The following is a 19,719-nucleotide window of genomic DNA, read 5'->3' as shown; positions in this document are numbered from 1 at the left end:
AAAGGGGATTGAGCCCTGGTTTTTAAGAGGCCACAGAGGAGCTGTTTCAGCCCCTGGGCTGTCACATGTTGTCCAGCTGAGCCCTCTGTGTGTCACAACCAGGGTGATTGTCACCGCACAAGAGGGCGAGGGGAGGAACGACAAGACTGGGACAAGCCCACAAAACTGCTGGGTCAGGGACAGTTCAGGAGGGGGGGAAAAAAAGGCAGAAGAAAAGGCTTGTCATGTGTTTGCAGTAAACACAATATCTGACAGGGAATTAATGGGGGGATTATGCAGAATCAGCAGATCCACTGCTCAGAGTGACTTCCCCTGACGGAAGGACACTAATCGTGCCTGCAGAGATCAAAGCCTCTAATCAAGGCTTAAGCATCTTAAGTTTGTTCCACTTTATTAAATGAAAATAATGACACTGTGTTTTACATGACGTTGAGGAGGAGGCAGACGCCCCAGAAAAGCTCCTGGTTCCCTCTCAGCCCTTGGGAGCTGAGCACAACATTCCCCCCACCACATCCCACAGGGAGCGTGGTTGGAAAAGGCAAGTTTGATCTCCTCACCCCTGAGGAGCTCAGAAGCGTCTCCTGACACGTGGTGGAGGTAGAATCCCATTCCATGGCACATCCAGGGCGGTTCAGGCAGAAATCAGGGAGTTCTGATGGAGCCAAACCTTCTTTTCCTGCTGCTGCTGCAAAGCACCCAATTGAAACCTTTACCTGACGTATCCCAGCTCGTGCCTGCTGGCTGTGCTTGGGAAGAGTTTGATGTGTCCCCTTGAAAAGTGTCAAAAAATGAAACTTGCCCATTTCCCAGCTTGCAGCAGCCTCGCTTAGAACTCACCATTATTTTCATGATCACTTTGGAAAAGTGCTTGAGCTGGAAGTAAAACTTCCCCTTGGGTCTGCAATTACTTTCCCCCCCCACCTCCAATTTTCAAAAGAAAAAGTTTTCTTTACCAAAAAAAAAAAAAATAAGGTAAACCAAGAATCTTTTCTTTTAAATTACCAAAAAGCCTGGAAACCAACTATTTTAACAGGTCTTTGCTTTCTCCCCAAGCTAAAGGACAGATCCTGCCCTTGCAGTGGAAGAAAAGCTCCAAGAAGGGGAGGGAAGCTTTGTAAAACCTCGTTTCTCCCAGTGTTTTCAGAACACGGGGGAGCAAATGGGTCCTCCTGTATCCCAGTTTATCTGCATCCATCTGCTTGGGATCAGCACTGCTCATTCCACTCCTGTTCCTGCTGGAAATGCAGGGCTGAGGGGCTGGATGCCTGATTCCTATGGCTTGGGGGAAAAAAAAAAAGGGGGTTATGGCCCATGGTCACAGCCCCCCACCCCGATCAATAAATACCCAGGGGCAGGGAGATGGCTGAGCAGGATTGCAGGAATCTGCAGCAGCTCAGGCTTCCAAAGCTGCTTTTCCAAGTGCTGTGAGCAGCTGCTCTGCTCCTCATCCCTGCAGCACTGCAGCTCCTTGGCACAGCGAGCACATCCATGGGAAGGGAGCAGCAGGGAGGATCCTCCCATCAGCCCTGGATTTGCCTGGGAATCTCTGTAGGACTTTGGGGGTTGTAATCTGTCGGATGTCAAAAGGGTTCTTCCATCCTTGGCTATTCCAGGTCCAAAAGATTGGAGAAGAGAAGGCTCCAGGGAGAACTTAAAGCCCCTTGCAGGGCCTGAAGGGGCTCCAGGAGAGCTGGAGAGGGACTGGGGACAAGGCATGGAGGGACAGGACCCAGGGAATGGCTTCCCACTGCCAGAGGGCAGGGATAGATGGGAAGTGGGAAGGAGGATGGGGAGGCCCTGGCACAGGTTGCCCAGAGAAGCTGTGGCTGTCCCTGGATCCTTGGAAGTGTCCAAGGCCAGGTTGGAGCAACCTGGGCTGGTGGAAGGTGTCCCTGCCCATGGCAGGGGGTGGAGGGAGATAATCTCTAAAGTCCCTTCCAACAGAAATTTGAACACCACCACCCCACCCCCCTGTCTTCATTCTGGTTTAGGTGCAGGAATCTGCTGGAATTCCTGGCAAGAAGGTGGTCACTGCTCTTCCCACTTCTTTCCCAGTGCAGAGGCTGCACTTTTACTTCCTGGCCTGGATGTTCCCAACCCTTGCACTCCAGATGGCTTTGGAGGAAGGAGCTGGGCAGGCACTGTCACTACTCAGAGACTGTTCCTTAGCAAGTCAAACTAACCCTCTTCTATTAAGCAAATTGCTTTCCAGGGCCTGCAGAAGAGTGCAGCTTTGAGCTCTCCACAATCACACACTCGGAGAAAATGAGAGCTGAGATAGGAATCTGGAGTTTCATCTTGAAATAATGACTTTTTCAAGGTCTAAATCTTGTTTGCTTCTCTCAGCCCAACCTCTGTCTAGACACACTGGTGCTATTATTTCTCCCTAAATAGCCAGTCCAGCTTTTCCATGTTGGCCAGGCTGTGACCTCGCTGTGCCCTCACATCCCTTCCCATCCCCAGTCTCTGCTGGGTGGCACTGGCTCCTCTGGAGGTTTGTTTCTCATAAATGATCATTATCTTTATCTGTCCTGCAATCCTGAACGGCCTGAGCTTTGCCTGTCAGAGGGCATTAGGTCTGGAGTCCTTCAGCAGAGACATCAGTCTGGCGTGTGCCACTCATGGGCAGCTCCTTGGGCTGGCACTGCAGGGCTGGCATGGAAGGGATGGGAATGCAGGGCTGGGAATGCAGGGCTGGAAATGCAGAGCTGGCACTGCAGGGCTGGGAATGCAGGGCTGGGATAGCAGAGCTGGGATGGCAGAGCTGGGATGGCAGGGATGGGAATGCAGAGCTGGGATGGCAGAGCTGGAAATGAAGGGATGGGATGGCAGAGCTGGGAATGCAGGGATGGGATTGAAGGGCTAGGATGGCAGAGCTGGAATGGCAAGGATGGGAATGCAGGGATGGGATGGAAGGGCTGGGATGGCAGAGCTGGGAATGCAGGGATGGCAATGCAGGGCTAGGATTGAAGGGCTGGAATGGCAGAGCTGGAATGGCAGGGCTGGGAATGCAGGGCTGGGAATGCAGGGCTGGGAATGCAGGGCTGGAATGGCAGAGCTGGGATGGCAGAGCTGGGATGGCAGGGCTGGGATAACAGAGCCGGGATTGAAGGGATGGGAATGCAGGGCTGGGACTGAAGGGCTGGAATGGCAGAGCTGGAATGGCAGAGCTGGGAATGCAGAGCTGGGAATGCAGGGCTGGATTGGCAGAGCTGGCAATGCAGGGCTGGGATTGAAGGGCTGGAATGGCAGAGCTGGGATGGCAGGGCTGGCAATGCAGGGCTGGGAATGCAGGGCTGGAATGGCAGGGTTGTGAATGCAGAGCTGGCAGTGCAGGGAAGCTGAAGGCCAAGGACAGCCTGGATGAGACAAGCCGGCCCACCCAGCCCAGCAGTGGTGCTGGCAGAAAGCTCAGCAGCCTCCTGTGACTCTGATGCATTTTCACACTGACTTTTTGCATTCTGTTCATGTTTCTTTCTATTTCTACACCTGGACCAGGGCCAGAATGGAAAAGAAGAAGGGGAGATAGCAAACTTAGTGCTTTTCAATTAAACAGGAAGCTCTTTGCCATTGTAAGTGAGCTTATTTAGACATTAAATCAAAATCAGATGCTTGCACTATCAGTGCTACTTACAGTCTGATAATTAATGGTGGCTTTCCCCAGCAAAAACCTCCTCAGTGTTCTGTCAGCACCACTGAACATCTTTGATGGAAAGCTTTTTAAGTAGTTTCAGAAGCTGGATCTGTAAAATAAAAATAACACGTTGTGGTAATTCTCTGCCCAAGAAATAAATAATAAAGGCTCGGAGGGTTTAAGTGTTGGATGTTCAGCTAATCAACAATTCCAGTCGTTGTGGGCAGCTGAGGAATGGGAGGCTGAAGGGGGTTTTTTTGCAGTTTTAAGTCCCTCTGACAGTGGGAAGGATTTTAAGGCAGAGGTAAATTATTTTCCCCTCGTTTTCAGGACCTTTTTCCATGCTGGGAAGGGATCTTGGTGCTGGGGAAAATCAAGCTCGGTTCTTATGGAAATACAAACCATCCCAGTCACCCTTGGGGTGTGTGATTCCCCCTGCTAAGTGCTGGAAGGGGATAAAAGCAGGAAGGGCTGCAGGAACTCAGGGTGTTAGTCCTTGCTGAGCAGAGCCCCCAAGGTCCTGGGGACTCAGCCTGGAGGTGACCTGGACACCTCTGGGGCAGGGAGGGGAAGCTGCCTGGAGGTGGAAGGGCAGCAGGAAGGTCAGAAAGCTCCAAGTGGGGAGTGTTTGGAGGGTCTCAACTACCCCCCAAACCCTCACCTTCCTGACAGGGTTTGGACTGGTCTGCATTCCTAGAGAGGCCTTTCTTGTCATGCCACTCCTTCCAGGAGCACCCTGGAGAGCTGTGTCTGTTCCCAGCCCTCCTTGGGATGTCCAGTGAAGTCCCACCTGATGCTCTTGAGGAACATGTCTATGTCTGAGCCACCGGGGCAGTGGGATGGAGCACAACATCCCTCCCCTCCCCTCCGTGCTGGAGGGACCTTCTCCTTTCCCCCCAGCCCTCCCAGCAGAGCAGGAGCTGCCAAGTGCATAATGAGGGCTCACCTCACCCTTTCCAAACCTTCCCAAATCTTCCCAAACCTTCCCTTCTCAAACCTTCTCAAACCTTCCCTTCCCAAACCTTCCCAAACCTTCCCAAACCTTCCCTTCCCAAACCTTCCCTTCCCAAACCTTCCCTTCCCAAACCTTCCCAAACCTTCTCAAACCTTCCCTTCTCAAACCTTCCCTTCCCAAACCTTCCCTTCCCAAACCTTCCCTTCCCATCACACAGTGACAAAGGTGTCACAGAATCACAATTATTTGGGTTGGAAAAGCCCTCCCAGACCATGGAATTCAACCATTCCCCCAGCACTGCCAAAGCCACCCTAATCCATGTCCCCGGGGGCCACCTTTAAACAGCTTTGAAATCCCTCCAGGATGGTGATCCCACCACTTTCCCACGTGTCCCAGTGCCTGACCACCCGGTTGGTAAAGAAATCTTCCTTAATATCCCACCTAAACCTCCCCTGAGGCTCTTTCCTCTTATCCTTTTGCTCATGTTGTCCCAGTGAGAGACAAATCCCATGTGCTGGGAAAGGACAGGCTGGTGGACTCCAGCATGTCCCCAGGAAACCAGAGCAGGATTCCTGGAAACAGCCATGAAAAGCAATTTCTCCTTGGACACCTCTTGCTGGAAAAACACAAGATGAAGCTCAGAGAGGTTGTATTCATTCTCACCACGCTTAGATGGGTTGTTACTTTCCTTTTTTCTGATTCAAATCAGAGTGAAATGGTTGGAAATCCTTCAAAAAGCGTGTTGGAGCAATCCGAGCAGGATCCTGGGTTTCCTCACGCTGCCTGAGAGGGTTTCCGAGGGAATCCAAAGCTCTGGACTTTCCTAAAGGACAGCTTGGATGCTGCTGGCTCCTGGTCTCCTTGGAGTGTGCCCTCAGTGCATCTGGAGCACCCGGACTCTGCAAACTGGGAGGGGTGTGGTGCCGGAGGGACAATAGGTGTGAATTTGTCACCTCAGAGGGTTGTAATCACGGTAATTAACGGTGTTTGGAGATCCTGGGCTGGCCGGCAACCCCACTGGACACGGTGTGTCTTCCAGGGAGCCATTTCCATTACAAGGAGCAGATAAAAACCGAGCCAGGCTCGGGCTGACTCGGGAAATCAATAAGTAATAAAACTTAGCATGAAAACAAATAAATTAGCCCAATCAGGGGGAAAAAAAAACGAAAAGAAAAACAAACAAACAAACAAAAAAACAAACTCCAAAACACTGAGAGCCCATCAAACTTGTTAGACAGATGAAGTCAAATGTCACTCCAAGAGATGAGCAATTGTTCCGGCAGGGACGCCGGGCTCCCCCCGAGGAATGCTTTCTCCACCTCTTTAGGACTGAGCTTGTTTCCATCTGCCAAACTCAGTCTGAATCAAGTGGAAAAGGACAGACAGGCTCTGAAGCACCTCATCTTCCTGGAAGGTGTTTTCCTTTGCTTTGCTCTTCCCCAGTGAATGTGACGGTGGCTCAAAAGCCCCGGGGGAGCTGGACCTGCTGCACCCTCAGCTCAGAGCTCTGGCTGTGGGACCCGGGGGGGCTGCACTGGCCCCATTTGAGGTTTAGTTTTGCAGGGGAAACTCCAGCTCGCCCTGGGGTGTGTTGCAGAGAGCAGGGGGAAGGCTGGGATGGAGCTGGAGGGGGGTGGGAATGGCCTGGGGCATCCGGGGGGTCCCTCACCGGGATGACACTGGATCTCTGCGGGGTAGGACACCATGGAATGAGTCCCCTGCCCACAGTGGGAGTGGGAGGCCAACTGGTGTGAGGGATTCACTGATTAAAATGCTCTGGTACAGTTGTAAATGAGTCACAGAAGCACAGGATGGTTGGGTTGGGAGGGACCTTAAGGCTCACCTCACTCCCTGGGCAGGGACACCTCCCACTAGCCCAGGTGGCTCCAAACCCTGTCCAACCTGGCCTTGGACACTTCCAGGGATCCAGGGGCAGCCACAGCTGCTCTGGGAATTCCATTCCAGTCCCTCCTCGGCCTTCTGGGGAAGAATTGCTCCCCAGTATCCCATCTATCCCTGCCCTCTGGCAGTGGGAAGCCATTCCCTGTGTCCTGTCCCTCCATCCCTTGTCCCCAGTCCCTCTCCAGCTCTCCTGGAGCCCCTTCAGGCCCTGCCAGGGGCTCTCAGCTCTCCCTGGAGCCTTCTCTTCTCCAGGGGAACCCCCCAAACTTTCCAGCCTTTCCTCATAGGAGATGTCTGACCACAACCTTTGACTCTGGCTTATTTAGCACCTAAGCCTGGCTTTACTCCCTGTGCAAAGGATGAGCTCAGTGTAGCCTCAGGCTCATCTGTCCAACCCCCCAGGGTGGGCACCAACAGCTCCATCCCTCCCCACACAGACAATATCCAGTTATACCTTGTAGGCCACCAAACCTGAGTCTAAGACTAATAATTTAAGCCAGTCTGGGCCGTGTTAGGAGAGCCTGGAGCCTGCCAGGTGCTGCTGGAACACACAGAAACACTCTCAGCCACTTTCCAGCAGCAAAAGAAATCCTTTTTTATTGCCTATAATTATATGTTTTTAGCTAAATTAATCACTGGGGTAGATCCAGGATTTGGTTCAACACAAAATGCACCACGCTCCACTTATTCTGAATTTGACCCTCTGGCTTTGTGTGAGCTGAGCCTAATGATGTTAATTGTGGTGGGAGGGGAGAATAATCCACAGGTTAATGTCCTGCCGGGCCTTTGGAGCAGAGCTGGCTGGGCCTGGAGGCTGTTGCAAAATATTTGGGGGTTGTCTTGATGGGAACTGTGGGGGTTTTTTCCAGCTTTTTAGCAAAACAAAACAAAACAAAACAAAACAAAAACAAAAACTGAAGGAGAAGTTGTTGCAGCCTGAAGGAAACATTTGCTTCGTTTGGGGGAGATTGGGAAGTCTCTGTTGTTCAATTGTCTGGAAAGATGGTGAGCAATAAAATGCCATTTCAAAAGAAAACATCACAATGTTTGGATAAGGGAAGGTGAAGGGAATGAACCCAGCTCGAGATTATGTAAACTGGGTTTTTCCAGCCTAAACCAGCTGAGCCCAGCTGGACTCTGAGGAGGAATCTCAATCCTTGCCTGTCTCAGGCTCCCTGATGGACCTCAAATGGGCCACTTTGCCTTTTAGACCTCAACAGAAGGCAATTTCAAGAGAATTCCCAGGGAAAAAGAAGTGAAAATCCACGTTTCCACAAACCCATCAAGTGTTTATGTCCAGTCTGAGCTTTTATTTACACCAGTTCCGTTGGATTTTGACCTTTTCATCCTTAATTGTTTCCTCTCTTTGAGAGTTAAATTAAATTTTTAATTGGAAAATCAGCTTAAACAGCAAAGCAGAGCTTTCTTAAATTAAGAAAGGAGGTTTCAAACTTCACAACTTTTCCAACACTTCAAATTACAGCCGAGTCAAAATGGACTTTTGACTTGGAAAAGTTCTGGCTGCAGCACATCAGCATTTCTCCACGGGGAAAAAAGATGAGGGAATTTCCTGGGCAATCTCTCAATATTTCTGGTACCTGCAGTAGCTTTTTAAAACCCTTGCACACACTTTCACCCTCCCACACACACTGCTGAGAAATAAATCCTTTGGAAATGGAAATCAGGCTCGAAGTAAACAAATTAGTAATGGTTATTTGGTAACACTTTATTAATTAAATGTCCTAAATACATTTAAACCTAGGCATTTAATTTAGATTTATAGGGATAATTTAGATTTATAAGAATCGTTATTGTACCTTAAGTACAGTAAATGCCAATTGATTTTTATGGACAATATTTACTGAGGTGTAACCACAGTGCAAAATTTAATTATCTTCATCCTTAGTTAAAAGGACACTACAAAGGTTTCAGGCCCAGGACACGGAAGGTTTGGGAGCTGCTTCTGCTGCTCTCACCTTAGAAAGCCAACCTTTGCACTGCCATTCCCAAAAATTCCTAGTGGAAAACCCAGCCTGGACTTTAACAGGAAAATCTTTCACCTTGTTGTTCACCTGGAGAAGAGAAGGCTCCAGGGAAACCTTGGAGTCCCTTCCAGTGCCCAAAGGGGCTCCAGGAGAGCTGGAGAGGGACTGGGGACAAGGGATGGAGGGACAGGACACAGGGAATGGCTTCCCACTGCCAGAGGGCAGGGAGAGATGGGATATTGGGAAGGAATTGTTGGCTGGGAGGGTGGGGAGGCCCTGGCACAGGTTGCCCAGAGAAGCTGTGGCTGCCCCTGGATCCCTGGAAGTGTCCAAGGCTAGGTTGGAGCAACCTGGGCTGGTGGAAGGTGTCCCTGCCCATGGCAGGGTCTTTGACACGAGTCAAGCTGGTCTTTAAGGTCCCTTCCAACCCCCCTCCCACAGAAAAGCACTAATTTGTCATCCTAGGAATGTTCCCAGGAAAGTGAACTTCCATACTGGGATTCCTCCCGATCATCCTCAAGTTACCACTTGCTGTTTTCCAACCAGAAACTCTTAATCCTTTTGCTCCAAAGGACTTTTTAATTTGCCCTTTTGTTCTTTATATCACTTCATCCACCTGAGCAGCTTTCATTTTCTCACTGGCCTGTGCAGGGTCTCAATAAATCAGATTGATCTTGGGAGGAGCAACCCAGAATTCAGAGCCCATGTGGGTGTCAGCCACCGGTGCCCCAGGGCCAGGAGAGCAGGGGGACACACAGTTCCTGAAGCCCTGCTCTTAATCCAACTTTTCCACAGCCTGAATACCCAAACCTGCCTCTTTTCCATCCCTCAGAGGTGGGAACCTGCAGCAGAGTCATTCCTGCTGCTGTCTGTCGGGATGGAAACCTCATCCGTGCGGGGATCCATCGCCGTTTCCCTCGGCAAAGATTTTTACAAACCTCTGATTCATTGGCACTTTAGGAAGGTTTATGTTCCATAAGCTTTGCTCCGAGGTTTGAGCAGGAACAAGCCCGGAATGTCAAGCAGGGGAGCAGCTGAGTCTCACCTGTGCTCACGTCAGAGCCACAAATCACCTCAGACGCTCCGACAGGTTCACGAACCTTCGGGAAACTTTAAAAAAAAAAGAAAAAGTAAAACCAAACCACCGAGCTGAATGTTCAGGAGAGATGCACAGTCCTTGTAGGGAATAATTCACAGCATGTAGCCGAGAGGGCAAGAGAATGATCTGAAAGGGAAAATAACACAAAGCACGGGGATTACATTCCCCAGCCCTGGAAGTGTTGGATGGAGCTCTGAGCAACCTGGGCTAGTGGAAGGTGTCCCTACCCACAGCAGGGGCTGGAATGAGATGAGCTTTAAGGTCCCTTCCTGTGATTCTATAATTCTATGACAAACACAGTTTTAATGCAGTCACACTGAAGACTTTGCTGTTGGAACCTTGGAATGTAAATCTACCATCTCCGAGCACGCCGTCCCCACATTTTTCTCTCTCTCAAAGCCTCCCATTCTCATCAAAATCATCACTAACCCAAGAGCTTTAAAGCCTCTGCACAGCCCAGCCCATGCTGCCTGTGCTGCACTGGATCTCTTTCAGACACAATATTGCACATTTTCCAGCTGAAAAGTGATCTGCTGCTTGATTTCCGGGGGATTTCCGAGCTGATTCGCTCAGTGGTCTGAAGGAAAATCAGTTCAGCTGCATCAGGGCTGAGCATATGGGAGTGGAGATACTGTGTGGGGAAGCTGGCAAGCGAAGGAGATGATCCTGTTGGATCAGTAATTGAGATAATTACTTGGAATATGGATATGGAGTTTGTGGAGGAGGAGCTCCTGCGTGTTTGTGTGGATACAGGAACACTGGAGCTGACTCACTGCTTGGGTTGAACTGGGTGATGTTGGTTTTTAGGAGGTCAGGCTTTTATCCCTGAAATTGTCAGTCTTTGTGTGTTCTGCTGGAGATGGAGAGAGAATTCAGGAGGATTTAGGAAGCAGCAAAGCTTGGTGCCCACACCACCATCACCCCGTGGGAAGGAGCTCTTACCCCCCCTGCAAATGGGATAATGGGGATGTAGATGGGAATAGTAATATAAAATTCTTCCTCCTGGGCGTGCTCTGGTTGTGAACTTGAAGTCTTTTGGAAATTCAGAGTAATCTGGGGGTTACTTGGTGGCTGTGACTGCCTGTGTGTGTGCAGTCTGGGTGGCACAGGGAGAAGCTGTGCTGCAGAGGGGCTCAGGGTGCCAGCCCCGTGTCTGTGCCAGGCTGTGCCCGAGCCCTGGAGGGGCTGATCTCTGTGCCTGAGCACCAGGTTGTGTTTCCAGGCATCAGTTGTTGTAGGTACATGTTCTGCTCATGACCAGAGACCCACGTGGGCTCCTCCAGGCCAGTTTGCCAGAGGAAGGAAAGCAGGAACACAAACGCTCCTTCACTGTCTGTGTCTGCCATTCTGGTGCAATTCTGAGCTAAAACTGCTTCATTTTGGGGTTTGCTTTGGCTGGGCTTCCCAAAAATTCAAATCTTGGCCCAGGATGTGCAGGTACAGTGGGGGGAGGGTTAGAGCTTGATTTCTTTGCAGGGTTAGACAGAATAGTGGGAAGGAATCCTTTGCTGTGAGGGTGGGGAGGTCCTGGCCCAGGTTGCCCAGAGAAGCTGTGGCTGCCCCTGGATCCCTGGAAGTGCCCAAGGCCAGGTTGGAGCAACCCGGGCTAGTGGAAGGTGTCCCTGCCCATGGTAGGGGGTGGAATGAGATGGGATTAAGGTCCCTCCTACCCAAACCATTCCATGATTCAAAGAGCAGGACCAGCACCCGGACCAGCCTCGTACCGGCACAAATTCCCTGCCCACATTTACCTGCGGGGAAAACCAAGCAAAGCTGATCCCTGCCCAGGGCAGCAGCCCCAGAACAGAGGTTTTCCTCTTGGCCTTGCAAAGAATGGTCAGCCAGAGGACTAAAGAGAGAGATAAATGCCCTCACAGCCCCCAACACTGCGACGGAAATGAAGACGGTTCCGTGGCGAGGACGTTCCGAGCAGCGCCGAGCGCCGGGAACATGTTCCAAATGTCAAACGGATTATCCTCCAGCGCCCTTATTGTTTCATATAATTCTCATCTAATGTCACCCCTGGCAACAATAATACAACACTCACTTTGCTGGAGCCTCGCTGAATATTTTTAAGCAACGAGGAGGTTGCTGGGGGGGGGGGGGGTGGGAGAAGGAGGGGCAGAGGGGTGGGGGCAGCTCTTGCATCCAACAGATCCCCCAATTAAATCCCTCGGGAAGATTGAGTTTGCAGCCTCGGGGTCCCTGCCACCTGAGTGTTTGAGTTTTAATCCTGGGGTTTGTCTCCCCTGGAACACAATTAGGGAGCCCTGAGCTGGGAGCAAACACGTCCCAGGAGCGCCGGGAGCGCGAAGGCGGCGACGTGAAGGGGGACAAATCATCTTCATTTCGCCAGGCTGAGCTGAGCTGTCGCTGGCAAGGTCAGGCCAAAGGGAGCTGATTTTGTGGGAAGGAAGGATAGAATGACTAGAGAGGTGGAAAGTGCAAAGAGGCAGCGTGGGCTTGTCCTCCATTATTTTATTACTCTCTTGACCCCAGAGGTTTTCATAAAGTTGATTAACGGGTGCAGTGCAGCCCCTGAGGGCCTGAGACGGTTCTTACTCCACCCTCCTTCCAGGAGCTCTCTGGCTGCTGCCAGCAAGGGCTTTGCACCCTCACCCTGCAGCACCACCTCTGAGAGCTGGGCCAGGTCCCCCTGGCACCCAGCAGACCCAGGGAGGTACAGAGGGAGCAGGGGAGAGCCCAGGTCCCCCTCCTTGGCCAAGCACCAGAAGATGTGGAGAGGAACATCTCCCCTCCCCTGGGTCACTGCAGTGAGGATCCACGGGATCCACGAGAAGGTTTCCCACATTAACATAGAATCATGGAATATCCCGAGCTGGGAGGGACCCCCAAGGATCATCCAGTCCAAGCCCTGGCCCTGCACACCCCAACAATCCCATCCTGTTGTCCAAACCCTCCTGGAGCTCTGGCAGCCTTGGGGCTGTGCCCACTGCCCTGGGGAGCCTGGGCAGTGCCCAACCAGCCTCTGGGGGAAGAACACCCCAAGTGCCCTCAGCTGCCCCTCCCATGGCCCCTCCAGATCCTTCTCCATCTTTGTAGGTCTCCTTTGGACCCTCCCTAACAACTTTATATCCTTTTTATATTACCTCAGTGCCTCCACTCCCATCCCCACAGCACTGGGAGAGGAAGAGCCCATCCCACACCCACCTCCTGTATTTCTGTGTGAGGCTTCTCTTGGTGCAGGAGAGGGGACAATATTCTGCTTAAATGCTCTGAGATGCTGCTGACAAAGGCAATAAAACTTGGGTTTAGGTCTCCTGGGAGTTAAAACTGAAGCATTTGTCCCCCTGCAGGACCTCGTCCAGGAGGCACACGAGTGGCCAGGCACTACAGATGGGACCAGGCAGTTGTTTTTCCATCCCAAACTGGCCAGGGAGCCCCTCAGCACAGGGTCAGCCAGTCCTCTCCAGGGGCTGGACCCACCTCTGCAGTGAGAGTAATTGGGAATTAGGAGCATTCAGGCTTTCCTCAGTGCAGGCTCCACTTTTCAGAGCATGAACAAAACCTCATTAAAGTCAGTCACAAAGTTGATGTCCTGTTGACCTGGAAGGAGGTTGGCTCAGACAAAAAAAATCTTTGTTCAGGAAGAATGGAAAATGTTTCAAAGCAATTAAATCTGAGAGGGATGCTCTGCCTTTGGTGTATCCTCTGAGGAGTCTCTTGGGGCAGAGGCTGCTGCCTGGTTTTGATCAGTCCTGTCATGCCAGCCCTGGGAATGGACAGTTTTGGGCCCACAGTGTTTCTAATCTCAGTGTGTGGCCTCTCTGCTGTGTCCTGCTGTCTGAACTGATTGCATAATATTTGTCTCATTCCAAGAGCCATCACAAGTGACATGAACATAATGTTTCACTTCTCATTCCTCCCCTCAATTACAGGAGTTTCAGTGAGCTCTGTGATTTGTGGGGGCGTTGCAGGCATCAATCACAGCTCCTGTCTCTAAAGCCACGAGGTTTCTCTCCTTCACTGCTCCCCACCCGACACAGACCCCATGGATCAGAGAGGCTGTGGCTGGGGGGGGGACTGGGAGGACACAACAAGGGAAAATGGTTGAGGTTTGGTGCCAGAGGGGTGTGGTTAAAACCTGATTATCACTCATAGTTATCCTGGCACTTTGAACTAGAGCAGCCCCAGCACAGGGATTCAGGGATGGGGTCACACCCGTGGACTCCACATCAGAGCCCTGTTTGGGATCACTCACCCCATCCCCTTTATTCCCTGCTTTTGGTTACAATTCTTGGAGGAAGCATCCCCTTGGTCATAAATGGTAGGAAGAAGAATATGGCTTTAAATTGAAAGGGAATAGCTTTGGATTGGATATTGGGAAGGAATTCTTGGCTGGGAGGGTGGGGAGGCCCTGGCACAGGTTGCCCAGAGAAGCTGTGGCTGCCCCTGGAATCCCTGGAAGTGTCCAAGGCCAGGTTGGAGCAACCTGGGCTTGTGGAAGGTGTCCCTGCCCCTGGCAGGGGGTGGAACCAGGTTTTTAAGCTCCCTTCCAACCCAAACCAGCCTGTGATTCTGTGGCTGATTTTGTGCAGGATCCCTCTGCAGTGAAAGGAGATGGAGGCAGGACCTGCACAATTATTCCAGGCTGGGATCCCCCATTCCTGCCTCATTGTGAGATAAATCCCAATATTCCCCCTGAGCCAGTGAAAGCAGCAGGAGGCCCTACAGAGGCCAACTCAGGTCCTCAAATAGTCTGACCCTGGCTGAAGATCCCACACCTTGCTGTTGACAGAGGCCAACTGGCCTGACCTCTTAAGTGAGATGCTTGAGAGCCAAAACCCACCCTGAGGAGTGGATGGTGCAGGTGGGGTGGTTGTTCCTCACAAAAGCACCTCTGGTGGGAGCTGGGATCCCCAACCAGCACCACCACACTGATTTTCATCCTCAGAAACACGTAAACCAGGTGGGACTAACAGAGACTTAAAAGAACTCCAGTCTTTTCTCTCAAGGGCAGTTTCTCCCTTTTTCTCTCTGCTGGAACACATTTGGCCCCCAATGTTCAGCCCCCACCAGCTGATCACAGGGGTAACTCTGCTGGAATCTCTTTTGGAGTAATGTCCCCTTTCTGGGGAGCTGCACAGGATGATTTGGCTCAGAGTAACCCAGTGCCAGTACCCGAAATGATGCCCTTTCCATGCCCTTCCACCACTGAGATGTGATCCTGCTCATGGTTCTCCTCCTCTCTGCCACAGCCTGAGGGGTTTGTACCAATCTCCTGATGCCTGGATAAATATTATCCTTGTTAATCCCTGGGAGAAAAATAATACCAACAAAACCTGATTCCCATTTCCTGCGTGGCCGACTGAGTAATGGGAACCAGATGATGTTTATCTTGAAAAAAAAAAAAAAAACCAAGAAAAAAATGAAAATGCCAATAAAAAAAAAAAGTAATTTCCAAAAAAAATTCACCTCCTGGCATTTTCCTTTTTGCAGCTGGAGGAATAACAGAGACCTGCTGCATCTGCATGTGAAAACTCAGCCAAGGCAAATGGGCTTTATTACAGAAATCAGGGAAGGTACAACCACCACGGCCCCATTTCACAGGGGCACTCCTGATTTGAAGGGCATAACTAAATTCTGAGCATTCTGCGGGATGAGTTTAATAAATTATGAGCTTGTGAAGGTTTGCAGAGGGAGCACAGGTCAGAGCCACCAGGTCTCAGCTGTGCCCTTTGCAGGGCTGAGCTGCAGAGGAAGGTTTAGTGCTGGAAAAAGCTGGTGGAACTCGGTCCTGGTCTGGGAGGCTGCACTTCTGGACACACATTTAGATCCTTCTGGAACTCCTTCATCCATGACAATGGCACAGGATTCAAACATGGGGGAAAAACCCCACTAAAATCACAGTTAAAGCCCCTGAGAGGACAAAAGGCAGCAGTGGAGCTGTGGGAACCCGCAGCAAACCCCACTGCTGGGTAATTCTTGTCCCCTGTAAAGAGAAAACTGTCATATGAATATTGGAGGGTTTATCTCTGACCAGATGTTCAGCTCAGAAAACTCTTTCCAGTTTCCTCCTTTCCCAAAGTTCCATCTTTCAGGCTGGAATTGTCCCTGATTGATCCCCTCCACTGGCTGATTTTTGGGGGTTTATTTGCTTTGTGTCTTTGAATCCTTTAAGCATAAGCCTTTTCTTTTTTTTTCTTTTTTTGGCCATCTTTAGTCCCAACTCTAAAAGAATCCTCAAGTACTGCAAATGCAAGGGCCAAAAGGTAAATCAAGGGTGAACATCATCGTCCAGAAATGAGAAAAATCAAGCCACTGCCTTGATGAAACTTCTCTGACTCGATGAAAACAGAGCAGTGTCAAAGTGTTGCCTCCCTCAGACCTCACCCCTGTGTGGAATTGTGGCTGTTGTCCAATTCCCATCCTGTGCCATCCTCCCAGGAGCTGAGGGTGTTCTCTAAGCTCCTCTCCAGCCGGTTGGGATCAGACAGGACTCAACCAGGACTCTCAGCTCGCTCTGAAAAAGCAATCAGTCCTCTTGTCTTCGTGGCTGGGAGAAGAGTAATGTTCAAAAAGCTGCTGCTTAAAGAGAGACAGGCAGCAAGGTGCTGGTTGGAATTTCTCTTCCCCCAGTATATCTGGCTGTGCCTGTCCACTGATGGCAAAAATAACAGATGTGCTTAAAAAGGGATGTAGGAAGAGTGACAGTCGTTCAGCAGAAGACTTTGCATCCCATAAATCTTGTTGGAGGCCTTTCTGCAAGGACCTTGTAACTCTGAGGGAGCTGGGGGGGCTCAGCCTGGAGAAAAGGAGGCTCAGGGGGGACCTTCTGGCTCTGCAACCCCCTGACAGGAGGGGGGAGCCGGGGGGGGTCGGGCTCTGCTCCCAGGGAACAAGGGACAGGAGGAGAGGGAACGGCCTCAGGCTGTGCCAGGGGAGGGTCAGGTTGGACATCAGCAGGAATTTCTTCATGGAAAGGGTGGTCAGGCACTGGAAGGGGCTGCCCAGGGAGGTTTGGAGTCCCCACTCCTGGAGGTGTCCAAGGAAGGCCTGGCTGTGGCACTCAGTGCTCTGGGCTGGGGGACGAGGTGGGCATCGGGCACAGGGTGGGCTTGATGATCTTGGAGTTCTTTTCCAACCTCAGTGATCCTGGGATCCCTTGAAAGGGCTCAGTTTTACTGCTGGTCCTACTGCAAGGAATGACTTTCTCCTGGTGAAGCCCTCCAGCCACAGAAGGGCTCAGTCAAGTGAAATGAGAACACGGGAGGGTTGGTCCCATCCCATTAGGGATCAACATCTCCAGGTCAGGCTCTATTAGGACTAAACATGTCCAGATCAGACTCTGTCTAGATGAGACCAGGCTGATGGGGCTCACACACCTCCCTGCAATGATCTTCCCTCCCCACCTCTCCCTCCCCAGGCAGCTCCACCACCCAGGGCAATGACAACAAGGTTTAGGAAGGTCCTTTTCACTCCCTGGAATAACAAAACCTTCCCTGGCAGGAGCACATCTCCAGCTGAAACAATTCCAGCCGCTCAAAGGTCTGTCTGGGTCCTGAACGCTGGGGTTGAGTGAAGAGATAAATCCCCTCCTTTCAAAGCCATGGATGGCTCAGCGATTTCAATGCCCCTTTTTCCCATGGAAATGTCTGGGCTTTTTAGTCCTTTAATTGCCTGTTATCCCAAACACCACGTGTGCCTTCTTCCTATTTATCCCCCTGCTTTTGTTGTTACAGGGAAATGTTAGTTTGAGGAGGGGAAAACACCCACCCACCTTGTTATCTCTGCGTGTGCAGGAGGACGGAGGGAGCTGCTCCCCTCCTTCAGCAGAGGGGTCTCAAGTGACTTCTCCTTTTGGAATCTGCCTCTGGATGAGCCAGCCTGAGATCCTGGGATCAGCACGGTGGGAAAAGCAGGTCGTTTGTTTTGTTTTTTGTTTTTGTTTTTGTTTTTGTTTTTGCTGCCTTTCTCCGAAATGGCTTTTGTGATAAGAGAAAAATTAATTAGTGGGGAGGTGACTGAAAGGAATACAGTGAGCTGCGTTCAGGGGAGACATCTGGGGGGTTTTATTGCCGGAGAAATTCCTGTGTTTTGCTCCTGGAGCCGTGAAAGGCTGGAAATACAGCTATTGTTGCAATAAACACACATTCATTTCCGACCTCAGGAACGCTGATGGGGCTTTGTCTCCCCTGAGTTGGATTTTTAGGAGACTGAACACAATGCCAAGATTGAGATCAACAGTTTTTTGGGCTTTTTTCAAAGCCTGGGGAGATTGCAGAGAGGGATTAACTCCTGATAACAAGCTTCTTAATTATAATGGGACTCATTTAAGAGAAATAATCAACAGAACAAACCATTCCTGAAACATCTGACATTTGCTGGGAGGAAAAATGAGCTGATTTGTGTTGTTGTGAAGGATCTCTCAGTGGCCCACGGTGACACAGAGCATATTTATTTTTGAACTGTCTTCAGCAGCTTTCCTGTCGTGGAGATATTTGTTCCTTGCCCGTGAAAGTAAATATGAAAAGTAAAGTTTCTTGCCCCTGAGAGTAAATGTGAAATTCCAGGTGGGTCACGGGTTTTGTTGGAGACACTTTTGTCCTGCCTTTTGCATTTTTTTACCTGGATTGCCACAAACTTGGTCTAAAAAAGATATTCAGTGAGAACCCTGCACTTTGATGGCATAAATTCCAGGCTGGTGGGCAACGAGGCTGAAGGCCAGAAGATATCCCAGGAATTATTTGGATGATGTGGAGTAATTCCTAAGCTGGAATTCCCATTTTCCAAGGTGTGCTCGTTCAAAAGGTCAACCCTTTGGCAAAATTCCCATGGCACTCTTGTGTCCTGTGCAAGGAGGGAGGAAATATTGGGATCCTGCAGGAAAACTCCTGTGAACTGTGTGTCGTAAATCCGAGTTTTTTCCTCCATCCTCGAGCTTAGTCCTTTCTCTGAGCAGGACTTCCGGGCTTTTTAGGAGGGTATGGAATGTCCATGGAAGACAGAGGGCTGAGGGGAAGGTGGCTGTTGATTTTCTTGTCAAATGCAGATGGAAATCTCTGCCCTCCCCACGGGAATTGTGCTGGAAGTTGTGAATCCAAATGTCCCAACACCCTCAAGGATGTCACCTTTTGCTTTCCTTTGACCTGGCCAGAACTTAAAAGCATCAGAAAGCTCAGAAATGTGAATTCTGGCCGAATTCTGGCCAAATTCTGCAGAGTCAGCTGATCTGTTGAGAATCTGGGAGCAGAGCCTTGCCCTAAGCTAAAGCAAACCTGATTCTGGGGACAGTTGTCTGGCTAAACCCTCAAATTGCTGAAATCAGCATCAAAACACCTGATCCTGTGTCCTGATTTCCTGAAGCTGAGGTCTGAATTCACTAATATTTACCCTTTTCCACCCTTTTTTGGCCAAGAACTGGGATTGGGAGCTGAAGTTAAGCTGGGCTTAGTTGACCGTGAATAAAAAGGCACAACATATCAAACTTCTGCAAGGCTCTGCCCAGCCTTTGGAAGAGTTTTATTTGGAATGGATCCTCTGCCTCCTCTTGCTGTAGCATCATCCCTTGCAGTGTGGAGAGGAGCTGGGCAAAATCTGAGAGCTGGGGGTGAAGCTTGAGCAGCTCCCGTGGCCCAGAACGGGAAGGAGCTGGATCTGAGGGATCCAGGAAGGCAAGAGAGAAAGAAAAACCCAGTGTGATTCCATCATATAATATCTCCAGCACAGCAGCAAAGGGCAAACAGACCCATCCAGGTGTTATTGGCACTTCTGGACCCACCAGAAACATCCCATCTGTAATTCCCTCGGATACATCCAGGGCCAGGCCAAAGCAGGCCCTGAGACCTCCCTGCTGCTCTCCAGGGTTGTTTGCAACCCTCTGAGGGGCTCAAAATATTAAATGCAAGAAGGAAAATGTTTCCTTGAGCAAGTGGTTCACGAGTCAGGAGCAAATGTGTGCTGCTCTCCAGCCTGACATGGCTGAGCAGGTACCTGGATAATAATGCCACTGGATTAGGATGCACAGTAAATATGATCCCAGCATTATCACAGGCACCAATTGGCTATTAAGCCAGAGGCTAAATTTGGTTTTTTTATGTTGCAATAAATATTATTCCTCTACAAAGCCTGGACAAATATTAAATCAAATCCCTTTCTTCTCTCCCCTCTCTTCAGCTATTGA

The 19,719-nt window shown here is 50.5% G+C and overlaps 1 long non-coding RNA gene across 1 annotated transcript; it reads right to left on the bottom strand.

Moving 5' to 3' along the window:
- Positions 1–1,199: 1,199 nt before the first annotated feature.
- Positions 1,200–17,394, bottom strand: LOC127479818 (uncharacterized). The gene is made up of 3 exons (XR_007907674.1): positions 17,317–17,394; positions 3,635–3,743; positions 1,200–1,278 (listed from the first exon to the last, which is right to left on the bottom strand). It is a non-coding gene; the product is annotated as an uncharacterized LOC127479818 (long non-coding RNA).
- Positions 17,395–19,719: the final 2,325 nt, after the last annotated feature.

This window comes from Manacus candei, unplaced genomic scaffold, assembly GCF_025592945.1.
Source record: "Manacus candei isolate 608988 ecotype Guabito, Panama unplaced genomic scaffold, ASM2559294v1 h1tg000070l, whole genome shotgun sequence".
NCBI lineage: Eukaryota > Metazoa > Chordata > Aves > Passeriformes > Pipridae > Manacus > Manacus candei.
Note: the sequence above shows the minus strand (reverse complement) of the source record. Positions and strands in the feature narration are given on the sequence as shown.